Source organism: Pagrus major, chromosome 15 (genome assembly GCF_040436345.1).
Source record: "Pagrus major chromosome 15, Pma_NU_1.0".
In the NCBI taxonomy this organism is placed as follows: Eukaryota; Metazoa; Chordata; class Actinopteri; order Spariformes; family Sparidae; genus Pagrus; species Pagrus major.
The window spans coordinates 10,730,242-10,746,441 of NC_133229.1; the positions used below are offsets into that span (position 1 = coordinate 10,730,242).

A 16,200-nucleotide genomic window follows, 5' to 3' on the forward strand; every position below is an offset into this window, starting at 1 on the left:
CTGAATAGTTTGCAGTTGTTATTACCTACATGTCTGGGTGGTACTTTGAAGTCAGAGATGTCAGCAGGCCCGGGGGGAAGTCAATCCCAGCCTGCTCTTTCAGCAGGCTGAACTGTATTCCTTATCTCTGGACAGGTAGGAGAGAAATTGCCCTACATGCAGAAATTAGGTTAACTGTGGGGGGAAAAAACAGGGTATCAGCAAATTGCCTTTCTTCCACATCCTTGGCCCCAACTTCTGGAGAGGCCAAATCAAAAGTGCTGTGCTTTTCTGTCTGACAGGTTTTAAGGTGTACTGTAGTAACACCTGACTGCCCTGTTCTAATTTCACCACCAGCAGGTGCAGCTCCTTTATGTGCCATAACCGGCAGCTCACAGAAGAACTGACCACAGTCCAGAAAACAGGCCATTGAGTTGCAGTAAGACTAGAGGGTATGTGGAGTTTGAAATGGGAAATCTAGAGGAGTCTGCAAAATGGCCCCTGGCCTGAGTAAAACTGTTTCATCATGCCTTGTCACTAGGGCTGTAACAAGTAGTTGATTGAAAGAAAATTTGTTGCCAAATATTCTGTCAATTGATAATTTTCTTTTGCTGGTTCCAGCTTCTTAAATGTAACTTTTCTTTGTCTGCTGCTTTTCTTGGTCACTTATGACAGTAAATGTTTATTTGGTTTTTAGACTGTAGCAATCTGAAGTGTTTTTAACTGTAGGAAATTGTGATTGCGATTTTTTTACATTTTATAGACTACTTGATTAATCGATTAAAGGTGCACTATGTAGTTTTGGGGAAGACATTTTAATTAGAAGAGAAAGATCGTCATTGACTCACTGCCTAAACAAACTAAATAAACCAACTTCGTTTTCATAACTGAATAAATTGAATAAACAAACTGTGCTTAAAGGACAACACAATCTCATACTGTTTTACCATGTTTATATTTGGCGGACCCTGCCACCATTCTAGCTTCAAACAGTGTATTGGGGACATCTGAGAACAACTTGTTTATTCAGTTATGGAAGTGTTTGTGTTATTTCTTCATTAATATTGTAAATATTAAAATTCTAACTTTGAATGTCTTCTCCAAAACTACATAGTGCTCCTTTAAAGCTGCTGTTAGCAATATTTTTGAATGAGAATAAGTGTTAAATAGCTCTATATTCTATAGTGTTTGGTCAGCAACCCATGTCTCTCTTCCCCTAACTCATGCAGTAATAGAGAAAAGAAAGCTTCTGGTATCCCTGCCCACCTTATCCGATCAGGACAGAGATCAGGACTGTCTGCTCATGAACGCGCAGAGAGCAGGATCCTCCTGTTTGCTGCTATGTCTGGCGATTACTGCTGCACATTCATTTGGTGACATAGAGAGGACTGATTCTAACAGCAGCTTTAATTGTGAAAAATAATCAGCAGATTAATCAGTAAAAAAACTAAAATAATTGTTTGTTGCAGCCCTACTTCTCGCGGAACCTAGACAAGCCAGTTTAGAGTTGGAAATATGGGTCAAAACCGGAGAAAATCAATGACAGAAAAAAAAACATTATGCATAAAAAAACATTATGCAAACAGCGCCACTGGCGAGGTGACATCGTCTCATTAGAGGGTGCTAAACAATCTCAAAAATAAACGCCTGAACCCAGAGGATCACACACTTTTTCCCATCAATTTCTTGTTGATGCAACCCGAGAGTGTGCCTCAATCAATTTCCTCTCATTAGACCAAATGTAATTGGCTTCCTCATCGTACAACAATTAAAAAGTGTCAATACCTCAGCTAGTTAACCATTCAATCGCTACACGGTGCAGAGTTACAAAGTTCAGTCCTCGTAATGATAATCAATTGATGAATATCAAGTGACCAACATGGGCTCTGTGTGAAGATGAATGAGGCGGTGGCGGGGGCAGCCATGTGTCAGGGGAGCGAGTTAGCCGCTCAGCGCCATTGTGTTGCCACCAGTATCTACCACTGTGTACAGCATCAATCGATCACAGGTACAGATAATTTAAGAGAGCAACAAACACAGAAACTGCAGTTGAGAAAAGGTGTAGATCATTTTGCTGCACTGTTTTTTCCTCGCTAAACCTGTATGTACGAGGGAGGCAGAGACAAGGCTGCTGCATCAAAGCACGATGGACCAGGATGAAAGTGCCTGCTCAGCTCCACCGAGACGACAAACATCCAAATATATGTCACTTGGTGTCTACTTGTCATCACCTTCAAGAGGGGCTGTCAGCACCACTGTCAGTGTGTCCATTGGCAGATTTTTCGCCCCACACCATTTATCCCTGAGCAGGTGTTCGTTACTACACTCACAATAAATGACAAGTGAGAATAATTGGACAAAATCCTGAAATTGAGTGGGTTGGATGACGCTTCCCCCCCCTCTTCAATTAGAAAAAAAAAATTATAATATACGTTTGCGGTGTCTCGCAGTTGATTGAGATGATTGAGATCAATTTAAATCAATGCTCATGATTGCGATGGGAGTGTGTTAATTTGGAGAATGGAAAGGAAAAGAAAAAGCGTGGCTGCTGCCATTTTATGAAAATGTATTTGGGTTCAAGACTGACTCAGTTGGCTTATAATGACGGCTCCTGGCTAGACTTGTCACCTTGCTCTGTGGCCCTAACAGGCACTTTCTTCGACACCATAATGTCAGCCTGCCATAGGACAGAGGAGAGAGATGAATTTTAAATCATTGGCGTGTGCGTAGAGGCAGTCGGCTGGCGTTGATGGCTGTTCTTGTGAAAAGTATTCCATTTGAAACTTATTTGGTTTATATTAAAAATAGCTTGTTTTTAACTTGAAAATCTCAGCTTTACTGAGTATGTATGTTAGCATTCATTGTGGAATGTTACTGCCCAGCCTGGCAGATAAATCACAGAGAATAACAGCTTGTTAAGATGTATTGAAGTGAGGTCGGCTGGCTGCGATTGGCCAAGTGCAGCAGGTCATCAACTTATGGTGGAGCAGCTTTTGTGTGCTCCAACTGAGAAAGCCATTTCTGTCTTTAGTGATCACTCAACTGTGTATTCAACAGCCTCAACAGAAAATTAGATGTCAGTGCAGAAAAGCACATCAAAACAGACTAAGACCCAATATATTTTCTAATACTCCTGTTTCTCGTGAGGTTATTGTTGCCTAACCATCTTCTGCAGTGTATCGAAGCATCCATCAGCACAGGCGCTGGGTCAGTTTTCGCTCAAAAATAGCTGCTGGACCTGGGGATAAAGACAATGATCCCATATCTCTTTAGGGTGCTCTGTGTAAGTATCAGGCTCCCCTGTGTTTTGAAAAGATATGGCTGGGAGGAGACAGGCGTTTTAAGGACTGTCTGAGAAAAACAAGACGAAAACAACAATTCAGAAAATATCCCATTTGCTGCAGAAATCACACATTTTCACGGTTATCCCTCATGATCATTTGAATGTGCTCTCGCTTCGGTTTATAGGAAAGTAGGACAGCACTGTCCTGTGAGTCTGACTATTTCTGTTAAATAGTTTTTATGGTGGCCAAATAGCATAAAAGGGAGACGCTTTAACATTTACCTTGAAATCAATATTAAGGGACTTTTTTCTATTTAAACACCATCCTTTTTTATTTTCCTTTTCTTGCTATGATTTTTTTCCTGTCAAATATACACTCTCGTCTCTCTCTCTCCATTCATGTGCTCAGCTTTGATTGATTGGGGTAAAAAGATTGGATCTCACCTCACCCGCTTGCTGTAAGGGATACGCAGCTTGCAGGCAAATAAAGAGACTTGATTCTGTATCACAAATAGACCCAGTAAACCCCTCCATCTGCCTGGCATTGTTCAAAATGAAAAAGGGGCCCGAGAGCCGCCGCTAGAGCGTGTAGAATTACATTTTTAAAGTATTTTTGAAGGCAAACGTAGTCTTCCATTATCTGAAAAATCTAGGACGAGATTCTCTCCTCCGAGGTTTAAGTAAAGCGTAGTCCTTGTCATAACTTAACACCTCTTGTTCCAGATCTTTTAATGTATTCCTCCTCTGTGTAGGGATTGGAAAAATCAGTTTGAGCTACATTAACATTAAAAGATGGAGAAGTCAGCGGACATGAATAAGTGAGAGGGCACTGAGAAACTCTTTTTGTCTGTGGCGTTTTGAATCAAAGAGGAACAGAGGTGTGTGGAGTCGGGGAAGGAAATGGCACAATAATACATGGAGCTGATGGGGAATAATGTTGGAGAAGTTGAAAAAAAAGTCATCCATGAAATTGCTTGTTGCATCCTTTAAAACCTCTTGATTGATGGTGGCAATTTTAAAGCTTGGCAGCTTCCCAGTTCTGTGGAGGTATTAGAAACAAGTACTCCAGGGTTCTCTTAAAGGGAAAACGCACCCTTAAACACTTTAACCCAGTTCAATAACAGCTATTGGCTATTCACATTACTGGGTCCATTTTGGTGTTTGATATTTCTAACAGGTTAGACGTTACATTTTGGCCTCTACAGCTGTGAGAATCCGTATAGGAAAATGTTAGTTTTACAGGCTGTTATTGGAGTCTGATTTAAGCATTTCTTTAGTTTGACAACATAAAGCGTTAGTGCTGTTTCTCTCAATCTAAAATCTGAGATAAGATTGATGTTGGAAATTCCATTTTGCAGTAAATATTTGTTTTCTGCCATCAACAGACATGAAAAAAAAAAAGATAACATAAACTACTTCTTATGATAATTGCTGTAACTGCATTTCAGTCTTTTTTAAGGTTTATCTTTATAGGCTTTTGTTCGTTTGCCCAATGAATAGCAAGTAATTTATGGATATTTTGACAGCACAAACAACAAGGATTGGACGTTATTTCAACGCCAAAATGAAAGCTTACAAATTGCTTCTCATGAAAGTCTCCAAAAGATGAATAGTAGCAAGTTATGGGGCTCAAAAACGGAGCTGTATAACAGATAATTTATGATATGTGTACCTGAGTAAAACATGATTCCTATTCATTGTAAATGTTTGACAATATTCTTAAATGTGACATGTTTTTGTTCCTGTCCTTCACTGTTTTATATAGGTTCTTGTGCATTTAAAATATATTGAAAGTTTAAAAGGTCAAAGTCCACACCAACAGAAGCTCCTTTCTCCCACAGAAAACACTGCTCTGCACTGAAAACCCCTCATCGGTAGACCCACCTTTAATACTGTGACTTCACACTTTGTCATCATGTCACACATTTGCATAATTTATGCTGAATGGCTAGACTTAGTTTAGCCAAGCTGCTATGTTGTTGTTAGCAGTGCTGGCTCAGGCATGTGTGAGCTGACCAATCAAAGGAGACTGGGTATTCGAGAGGGGGGGTCCTTAAAGAGACTAGAACATTGCGTTTCAGACAGAGGGGGAATACAGTGCTGCAGCACTGGACAGTATGAGAAAACTGACGTGTTTTTTTTAAGCCTAAAGCAGGTAATCCTGTTATTAGTAGTAGCCCAAAATAAAACCATGAACCTTAAAATTAGCATTATATGTCTCTTTTAGATGTTCAACAAAAGCATCCATCATTTATCACATTTCCCTTTTCAGGCTATTTCTGATGTACTTTACTGAAATCAAGAGGCTCTAAGATGAATGTGTGCTGTAGAAGGAACAGCTTCTGGATTTTCTAGCCTCTGGTGCCAAATGTAAAATAGCTTTAATGTACCAGTTAATGATGGTGTCGATGTTACTTGGACGCCATTCGCTGCTCTACATCTAATAACATGAGAGGCTTATAGTGCCTATAGTGGAATACAGATCTACAGTACGGGGGATGTGTTGCTGTTTCACAGGTCACAGTCTTTTCAACACTTCATGTTATTTTTATTTCATAGACCCTCTTTTCAAAAAAAGAAACTTTTCTCTTCTTCAAATAGAAAAGTGAATGTATTTCTTGTAAATAAAAGTATGTGAAGAACATACTTTTGAAAGAGTGAGTCAAAGTGGAGTTGCTTCTTTTTGGAGGTTTGAAAAAATGTTGTGATGTGAACCCTCCTCAAACCCTCTCTGACCCCACTGCTGATTCCCATGTTTCCTCTTCACTGAACAACACTGGAGACATGGTGGCCGGATTGACCTCCTTATAGTACCCCCATATACTCATTTTCTTGCATGTTGTTTTGAGCACTTTATCAGGGACTCTCAGAATACGTTAAGTTTGCAGACTTTCTTCGTCTCAGCATATCATCAAAGTCCAGAATGTTTTCCATGTTGAAAGAGGAGATATGGTGTCGACCTGAAGGTTTTCCTGGTTAGCGAACAGTGACTTGTTATCACATAATAAGCTTAATTCAAGATTCTTACAAAGGTCATAATCTCAAGCTCTTGATAACTGAGTTCATTAATTAGCATATGAAAGGCAGAGCGTGATAAAAAATAATTGGACATTTTTACATTTGGAATCTGCAGAAGTCCACTGTAGCAAATGGCCAAATATCGTGTCAAGCTTAAGACATGTTTTGAGAGTCTCTATAGATGGATTATTATGGAAATTAATGCAGAAAAACAACAGCGTTATTACCATTTATTTATCATAACATTGTGCGTATGTTATCCTGGGTGACCATGTAGTATACCTTCGATTTATAAATAGTCCTTTTCCTTTCACTTTCCTTGCCTGTGGTAGAAAAAACTACCAGGTCTGCATGATGAATCCAACAGTTAAGACATTGTAAATAGAGATCAACATAGTTTCATATGGCCAGTACCTCTTGCTCACTATTTGCCATGTATTGTTAAATCTGTAGTTAAGTCCATTTGTCCCATGCAATATTGTTGAATATGAACAAAGACGGATAACAAATTAAAGGAAAAATCTGAATAGATAAGTACAGAAACATAACAAGTGGTGGCTATGTTATGCAGCAGAGGGCATATTTCTGGCATGGTTTGAGTCCAGTTGTTCACCTTTACTCTATGATTAAACATTTCTATCCTGATGGGAGTTGTCTCTTCCAGGATGACAATGCCGTCATTTAGTATATAAATGATTTGAATCATAAGCTATGGCAGGGGTTGCCAGTGCGGTGCCTGGTCTCCCACAGCGAGCATATTACTTGCCAACAGGGCACCTTAAACTTACTGTCTCCTAGTACATGTCATCTATTAAATGTATAACGGTGTTTCCCATACATATACTTTACTTGGGTGACTGATTGTAATGTGACCTCTCCTATTAAATGAAGTCTACTAATGCTAACTTAAATACCTTTGCATAAGCAAAAGGCCTGACTTTTCTTTTCAGTATAAGTCCTTCAGCCCCCCCCCCCCCCCCCCCCCCCAAGCCTATTGAAAGAAGTTGTAAAGAAATGATACTTTCACTAGGAAGTCCTAAATACTAAGATGTTGATCCATAAAGATGATTATATTTGCAGATTATTTCTGCATTTGATTTTCATCAGTGTCCAAACCCACCATTGAATATTTTCTCTCTTGTGCAGCTCCATAAGAACAAGACATAGTCCAAGGGAGCAAACTTGATCCAAAGCAGCAATAACCACTAATGATATGAGCAAAAGTCAGAAAAGCATATCCAAAATATTATTCCAGCAGTCCACATCAGCTGAAGTGTTAGGTGAATGTATTACACTTCAGTAGAGAAACATAGCAGTGCTTCCCAATAATAGCCCCATTTTAATTATAAAAAGAACTTTTTTTAAATCACCTCTCAGTGTGTGACAGAGTTCACAGAGGTGAAATTGATTTCAGAGTTACAGGTTCTTATTTGCAACTCAAGAGAAAACTGTAAAGGGAATATCTCATAAACATAATTCTCTCTCTGAAGCATTATTTTTCACTTCAACTGTTGCAGATTGACATGTTTTGCATTGTTCGTCTATATCAGTTGTCATTGCCGACAACATAAGCAGCAACCAGACTGTTGTTTTTCACCTCACTTCATACTGAGAGTCCTGTTATTTTAGTCCACCACTATGACAAATGTGTTATAAGGAAAGGCTCAAGCTCTGCTGGTTGCATTCGTTCCAGCCGAGTTTTCTATCTCAAACTGAGACAAAAGCGGAGCTATGAGAAATCTGAGAACCATTTGGGGAATTTAAATGTTTTATGGCGCTTCATAGTCGGAATGAATATCTGCTCTTCAAGAAAATAGTCACTGGCTGTACCCTGTTACGCTCTATCACGCTCATATTTACAAATTTATGACCTCAATTGCGCAATGAATGTTTTAAATCTTTTCCGAGTCGAGATTACACATGTTCTGTTTTATAAATTCATTGTTTCATCAGCGTCCCAAAATAATGACACGATTATGAATCCAACACACAATGCCATGATTATGTTAATGTGATATAATTTAGCCAAACTGTGTTGAAATTGCAATTCTCCGTTACTGAGGTGAAATGTGTGTGACACCTTTTACAAGATTAGCAAACCTGTCACATAATTACAGAGCGCATACAGTGAGAAAACATAGTGGAACAGAGCTCGGTAGCAAACGGGGGGATTGCATATTTATGAAGAGTGATCTCATTATTATGAGAAACCATGTTCAGTGGATACCTTTTCTATTTTATTTCTGATTTTGAGGCTGTAAAACATCTGGAGGAGAAATTCTGTAAGATTTACACATTTAGGACTCACTCATCTGTTTTTGTTCTCCAGCACTAAAGAAAATCTGTGTAGACGCAACAAAATGTTTGTCCTGATGTGTATTCTTAGCATGTTTTGTGTCTGAGTTTTTGTCGTAAAGATTAAGGGGTCAGTCGCAGCATATGCTCCTTGCCTTCAGGCATTTGTCCCCAGCTCTACTTGAGCTCGCTATTTTTTTTCTCTCCCCACCTCCCCATCTCTCACTAAGATGATTGCACCATCCCCATTCTCTCCCCGAACGCACACTCGATTATATTTGATCTTATTTAGCCAGAAAGCCGTGCTGCGTGAATCGCCCAGATGAAGTGAGCTGGACTCAGAGTATGCTCAGGGGGACGCAGGAAGTCCTGACGGCGAGAGGACAGAGATGAAGGTCGACTCACCCCTGACTGCGCGCCAGCTGTCACAAGTGGACAGACAGGAGAATCACCTGAAACCTGAATTGATTTCTTTGAGTGAGAGAGAACGAAATTTCAGATATCTGTTGACCTCTCTTGATGGAATGTGTCACAGGCGGGCCAAAAAGAAAGAGTGGAGATGGACAGCAAATGTCATCTCAGGAAAAGACAAGCGGTGCTTTTTCAAAACTGCCACTGGCCAGCTCCCATTACGGGCACTCCTGTCACTTCCATCTGAATGTAAACTTCTGAACTCCACTGCTAATGAGTAGAAAGCTGCATTTATATTCAAAGAAGTCCCCCTTTGTAAAAACACTTCGTGGATATGTATATTTTCTCAATACGTCTCACAAGGTGAGAAGGTGCTGCTCCATTATACATAAGCATAAATTAATGTTTTCATATTGCATTCCTTGCAGTGGTACAATAGCCGTGCGTCTGCTGTTATTCTCTCTGCGCCGTCCTTCAAACAGCTGCTGCGGCTGGCTCGATGATTTATTAACTCGAGGTATTTGACGAAGCTCTCCTGCAGAAAGCCACTTGATAGCGTCTCCTAGCAATGGAAACAATTTCAAGCCAACTTCACAGATAATTAGGCACTTTAGCCTGCGGACTTGATTTTGAAATAAGTCGAGCTCCCAGCAAACACACTTGTACCTCACCGAACTAGAAATGCTCGGAGGCGATGTGAAATGAACGGGGGGGAGGGGGGAGGCCTTATCGAACAACTTTGTTTCATGTTTTAGAACATACTGTACCGTGAAAGTTGGCTAACCTGTGGCGCAGAATCAGGAAGACAGGAAGTACAAGATATGGTATTTTCCACCACTGCCATGCAAGTTAAAGGATAAATCCACCCCAAAATGAAAAACGCTTTTATCTTAGCAGTTACAGTGAAGATTTGAGCTTAAAACAAGGTATAAAAAAAACCTGTCGAATCAATTTGCAGTCTCAAAGACTCGATTTAGGTCAGACAGGCTGTATGGAGCCATTTTAAAACAAGTCCCCATCTACTTCAGTTGTTTAGGGGAATGTGGCAACACTGATTTGCTGAGAAGCTCCAGAAATGTTTTGTGGACTAAACTCACCCGACTTTCCATCAAGATGGGAGAGAATAGATAATTGCTGAATTTTCATTTTTTGGGTGAACTTATCCTTTAAACGAGGCTCTGACTTGAGTGTTGTATATCTTTGTGCAAGTTGTATATTTACAGTAACTCGACTACTCTGCAGTGGAATTCTTGTTAAACAGGGCTGTGTTTTCAGTCATCTCCTGATGAATAATTCTATGTATGCAGGTGACTCGCTTATATTTCTCCAACCCAATAATTACAGTACATGTCGGCAGCGTCTGACTTTGACATTAGATTTAATACGAAAAATAGCACAGTAATGCAATGATGATTAGATGCAAAGAGGATATTAAATCAATATCCTGAATTATGCTTAAGTGGGAAACCTCTGAAAGTAAACAGCGAGGTCAAATATCTCACTTCCTATTTTACATCTTGATTTAATGTATGATAAAGATACGTGTTGAAAATGTTGATGCAGCACATTATCTTATTGAGGGCTCTCTATTTAAGAGCTCTTTGCTCACCTGTGTGTACAAAAGGAGCAATACACTGATACTTACAGTACAGTTGTTTACAGTAATGCCATACGGGGATGTTAATGTGTGTGCCAAGATGTGACAGCGTTAGTCATATTTTAATTGCACCCACGTGTCAGACGGTGATAAGGAACCTTAAGGTGTACTGTACGTGCAGATTGGAGGAGACTGAGAAGGATGTATTATTAAAAAACCTCTCCATCCATGAGAAGAGGTGATACGTTTTTTGATTTTACGGCACAGTGTGTCTAAGTACTCTATCTTTATGTGATATGTATGATTGTATAAGTATTTTCTGTGATAGATGAAGTTGAAGCTTTTATCTTTTCCCGCTATAGACTGTGAAATAAAATTGAATACACAGGCCCCACTGGTTTCAAACCCATAGAGACAATATGCTGTAGCTTTGTCACAGTCCATAACATCATTAAATTGTTTGGGATATTAGGGAGTTAATGTATCATAGGGCACTTCCATGAGGCTGAAATTTCATTTTCTGCAACACCAAAGTGCTGCTTTTATACTGCCTCCAGGTTTGTTATGAATTTACTACACTGTAAAAAATGATGTCCGTGTGATTGCATATACACATGTTTGCTCACCCGTAATTACAGGTGTATAGACGGCATAATGTACAGGATATGGACCACATGCTGTAAGAAAGAAAGAACATTTTCTTCCTCCTAAGTATTCCATTATGTCTGTAATTTCATTAAAAGAGCTTTACTAAAAAAAAAAAAAAAAAAAGAGGGGGGGCAGAAGACTGTCAGAGGTAATTAAAAGATAAGGTGAACAGTACAGTCTGCTTGCCCTAGCTGCATTAAGACATTTAGCTTCTGCAGTGAGAGCGTAATATCCCCTCAACACACACACAGAGACACACGCGCACATAACACACACTGAAGGGCTGACGGAGGTGCTCTCCCACCTGCCAACAGACCCCTAACAGACATGTGCACTGGAGGGAGATGTGTTGCAGTCCCGTGGCGTCAGACTGGTGAGATATGAAATGTGACGTGTGCACAATGGTTGTCAACATGAATGACTCATAAACAAGCAAAAGATTAGGACAGCCTACACCGCGGTGCTCATTTTTTTTTGCAGGGATTGGAGAGGAGGCCCGACACCATCTCGAATACTGCTTTTCACTCCCTTTCTTTTTTGCGTCGCCTTTGCGTGGGCCAAGGAAAATAAGCTCGCTGCAGTAAACCGTTTACTAGTGTGCGGATCATTTCGACTCGACGTGCTTCTGTTTTTGCACTCGGTTTGTTTGACCCTCAAGCAAATTATGAACAACATACCATATCCTTTTAACAAAAACATAAGACGAGTATAATTTATTTATTAAGTGATTTATTATTTATGTGACACACTGTTACCAAGAGTTTTATCGATATTTCACAACCTTAGCTGTCATGAAGAAGACTTTTTGAACATATTTGTTCAGACATGGTTTTGTTGACGTGATTGGAGGAGAATAAAACGATGCTACTCAGTGCTCCTAATAATTACAGAAAAAAACACTTGGTCTGCAGAGGCTGTTTTGCAGCTTTATAGCGAGTAAAACAACAATCTCTATGGTTGTATAATGAGCGCAGATGGAGAGTTTTAACGAGAAACTGACACCCCGAGTATTGCTGCAGCTACTCCACCCTCCAGCTGCAGGGATGAGAAGCGTAAAAAAAAAAAGAGAGCAGATTAGAGGAGAATGGTGGATCAACTTCATCAGTTAATTAAACTCTATTGCAGCTTGATGAGCAATTAATCAAGGCAGCGTGCAGAGTGTCAGGCAGGGTTGAGTTCTTCGGGTGCGGTATGTGTGCACCGTACTGTATGTTCCCAGGGGGGCCCCCCTTTGGGGAGCAGCACTTACCAAGTGAGCAGCCCTAAAATTGTACAGAGTGTAATGGGCTTGGTTTATGTAAGCAGCTATCAATCACTGTCCGACATAAGCCCGCACCCTATTAGAGCTCCAGGATTAGGCTCCTCTCAGTGGCGGACTAACTGAGAAACTACTTGTCTAAGTAGATCGAATTTCAGGAAATGCTGAAAACGTATTGGATTATTATTTAGAGATATTGGCATTTAAAGCCAATGCCAGCCCTATCTGAAGCGGCAGAGGCAATAACAGTCAACGTTAATCACGTTAATACGGCAGAGACACGGGCTGTGAGCATGTCAGAAATTTAACTTTGTATTTTCTCAGCATGAAGATTTAGCTCTTATCTTTCATCTGATATCTGACTCCCTAAATCTGATGGTCTGGTTTTTGTCCTCTGTCTGTTTCCCCCTCTTTCATCTATGTCTTCATCTCTTCCAAGACTGTGAAGTAGGCTTTTCTGTCAGGCTATGGAAATTTGAGTTGGCAGTTTGTGACTAAATGCAGTAAATTTATTAACGAGACCATGGGGAACATTAAAAGTCAATTGAAGGAGGCTATTAAAAGCAGGATTTTAATTGGGTTGGTCCCTCCACTAAACCGTTTTTTTTTTTTTTTTTTTTTTGTCTCTTCTTTTTTTTTCATCCATGAGCAATGGTACTTAAAAAGTTCAGAATGAATGTATTCAGTGGGTGGTAGTCCTTGACAGGAGGAATGTTCCCTTCTGGAATCATATATGCTCGTCTCATGTTAAAGTTTACTCTATATTCAAGAAAATTGTGTGAAAATCCGCCTTGGTGTGAGGTCTAATGATTGCAGAAGCTCGTGGTGTCTGCTGTCTCTCACTGCCGTTAGTCCTGCTGTGAAGCTGCTGTCTCTGCGGCTCATGCTGAAGGGTTTCAAGAAGGGCAAATCTCTTGAAATGACAGATTACAACCAACACAAGGTTTTACTACAAAACCAGCGTCTACAGACGATCCACTCGCCCATTCAGTTCTCGAAACCTGACACAAGCTGCAGTCAGTGTACTGTAGCCATCTGCTTTTCAGTTTTTGTTGATTGGTGTTTATGCCCGCGAGGAGTCAGTAAATTGTGTTTACACTGTAGCTTTAATGCATCAGATTATATAATCTGTTGAAATTACATTACAGAGCATACAATTGTCCTAGTTTTGGTAACACGGTGTGACACTTTACAAATGGTTTTAATTGAACTTTAGCTTCTGGCTCTTGAGACATGCTCGACTCATCCTGCACTTTAAGGGAGCCGGGTTCTGTGTGTGTGTGTCTATTTGGTGAGGGGGTTTAAGAAAGAGTCTGTGTGTGTGTGTGTGTGTGTGTGTGTGTGTGTGTGTGTGTGTGTGTGTGTGTGTGTGTGTGTGTGTGTGTGTGTGTGCATATGGCAGAGTTAGAGAGAGAGAGATGTAGTGTAGTATTGGCTGTGCTGACTGGATAATGACATGCAGAGTGCTGCGCTGCTACAGTAGGTTGAGCCTCCAACCAGATGCTCCTTTCACTGCAGCTCATAAGCAGAGAGAGAGGCTGCACCAACATAAGCATTCATCTTAGCTGGCTAAGGCAGTAGGATTCGGGGACTTCGATCATGCACTGTAAAAAGAGCTTATTAGAGTAGATACCCATCACATGTGGATCTGAGGAGACTGAGGCTAAGCTGGGTTCAAACTTCCTTTGAGACTCACTCTTTATGGTTCCACGCTTATGTTTTTATACCCGCCGTGTAATGACGGCAGTTTTCCGTGCAATTTAATGATTCAGTCTCCCACAAACTGCTCCGATTCACTGATATCCTCTCAGGAATCTTTTGAAGCCTCTTGAGGGTTTTTATAGTGATGAAAAGGGTGGGTCTGCAGTATTTTGAATGGGAAGCAAAGAGGATTGGTTGTGTGTGTGTTTGCTTGCTGGTATGAATGGCTGATGCAAATAGATGTGTGTGTTTGCTGCACTTTAAAGAACCAGATGGCGGCATCACACAGAAGGCCAGAACAGGAACACAGAGCACTGGAGCTCGAGGAGATGCTCTTAACCGTTAACTATGTAGTTTATTTAACTGATGTTATGAACACAAAGGAAAAAATGCGCAGTCTGCCTGTTTGTGCTGTTAAAGGGTTCGTTAACAACACATATGTTACATGTGGCTGCCAGTAATGTATACATTAATCGACCTTATGGTCATGCCAGCAGGGTCTTGCAGTTTCAGTCATACAGCATACATTTACCATTGCATGTACACAGCAAAAAATGAAAAAAAAGTGATTAGAAACATTCCTCAACAAGAGCGTGTGCTGCATGTTAATAGAGGGGATAACAGATGTGAAACACAGAAGGACCACAGTGTGTTATCCTGTCTCATTATGATTCTATGGTATTTTTTAAAGAATAAAACAATGCAGAATCAAAAGTTTTGTCTTACTAAAATTACATACAATTATTGTATTTGTTATTAACAAAGAAAGACCTATTACAGTATGTTCAGAATCTGTTGGATGTCGTTGCCAACCCTGGTCCACCTGTGGACCTTCCCCTGTGATGGGACAGAGATTGTATGTTTAAAGGAGACATATATTTTTTTTTTTTCAGGTTTATAATTTTATTGTGGGTTACTACTAGATTAGTTTTACATGCTTTAGGCTTCAAAAAACACACAAGTTTTCTCATACTGTCCAGTGCTGCAGCCCCCCCTCTGTATCAAACGCTCTGTTTTAGCTTCCTGTTTCTTTAAAGACCCCCCTCCTGCACACCCAGCCTGCTCTGATTGGTCAGGTCACACATGCCTGACCCAGCTCCACTAAGAACAACAGAGCAGCTGAGCTAAATCAATTATTACAAGCCGTACTAGCTGCTAGGCATAAATGATGCCATTGTGTGACGTATATAATTAAAATAAAATTCGGTGTATATAAAACACTGAAGGAAAGGAAAAAATGAAAAAACATAATAGGTTTTCTTTAAAAAGGATTCTCCGCCGAAACAATGCCCATAATGTTTATTCTGTTAAATGGCGGTCCAGCTAATGCAGAGTAAGTGCTGTATACAATCTGAGTGTCTGAAGAAAGTTTGTGTAATTGAAATATTATTAGTATTATTCCATTAAGTCATTGATGTTGTTGTAATTTAATAATCTCGCCATTGCCCTTTATCCTCTCGTTTTAATGACTTCCCAGAATGAATATGAACTGAAATGAATATTTAATCTTCAATACAAGCACAACAGTGTGTCTCTAACACAGATGTTTGCTGTGTTTACATGCAACGCAGCTCTTAATTTGTGTAATAAATTAAAATAAAAAAAGAGACACCATGAAAATTATTGCGTTGAAGGGGTGAACTTTATCTTTCACTTTTTTTAACCTTCCTCTGTTATTAATGTTGTCTTCAACCCTCCTCCTGACAAAGAGAGAAGCTCCAAAACCGCAGCACAATATCTCAGAGTAATTTATCAGAACTATTGTTACAATTGATGTTGTCATTCATAACTGAAAGTGCAAAGGGAATTTAAAGTTTAAATATATGAGATCTTGAATATGAATAAAGCAGTAAACAGCTATTTGCTATGTTGAAGTCACACTTCCTGTCTGTGTGTTGTTATCTGGACTTCTTTGTTCGTTGTGTATGCGTGTATGTTAGCGCATGTGAGCAATTCTGGAGAAAGGTAGTTGACTGTTGCGTCTTGTCCCCAGGCCGTCAATACTCAAAC

The 16,200-nt window shown here is 39.9% G+C and overlaps 1 protein-coding gene across 3 annotated transcripts in view; it reads left to right on the top strand.

Annotated features, from left to right (window-relative positions):
• Positions 1-16,200, top strand: part of LOC141009307 (neurexin-1a) — a 272,300-nt gene that overhangs the window by 208,956 nt on the left and 47,144 nt on the right. The gene's annotated exons all lie outside the window — the stretch shown is intronic.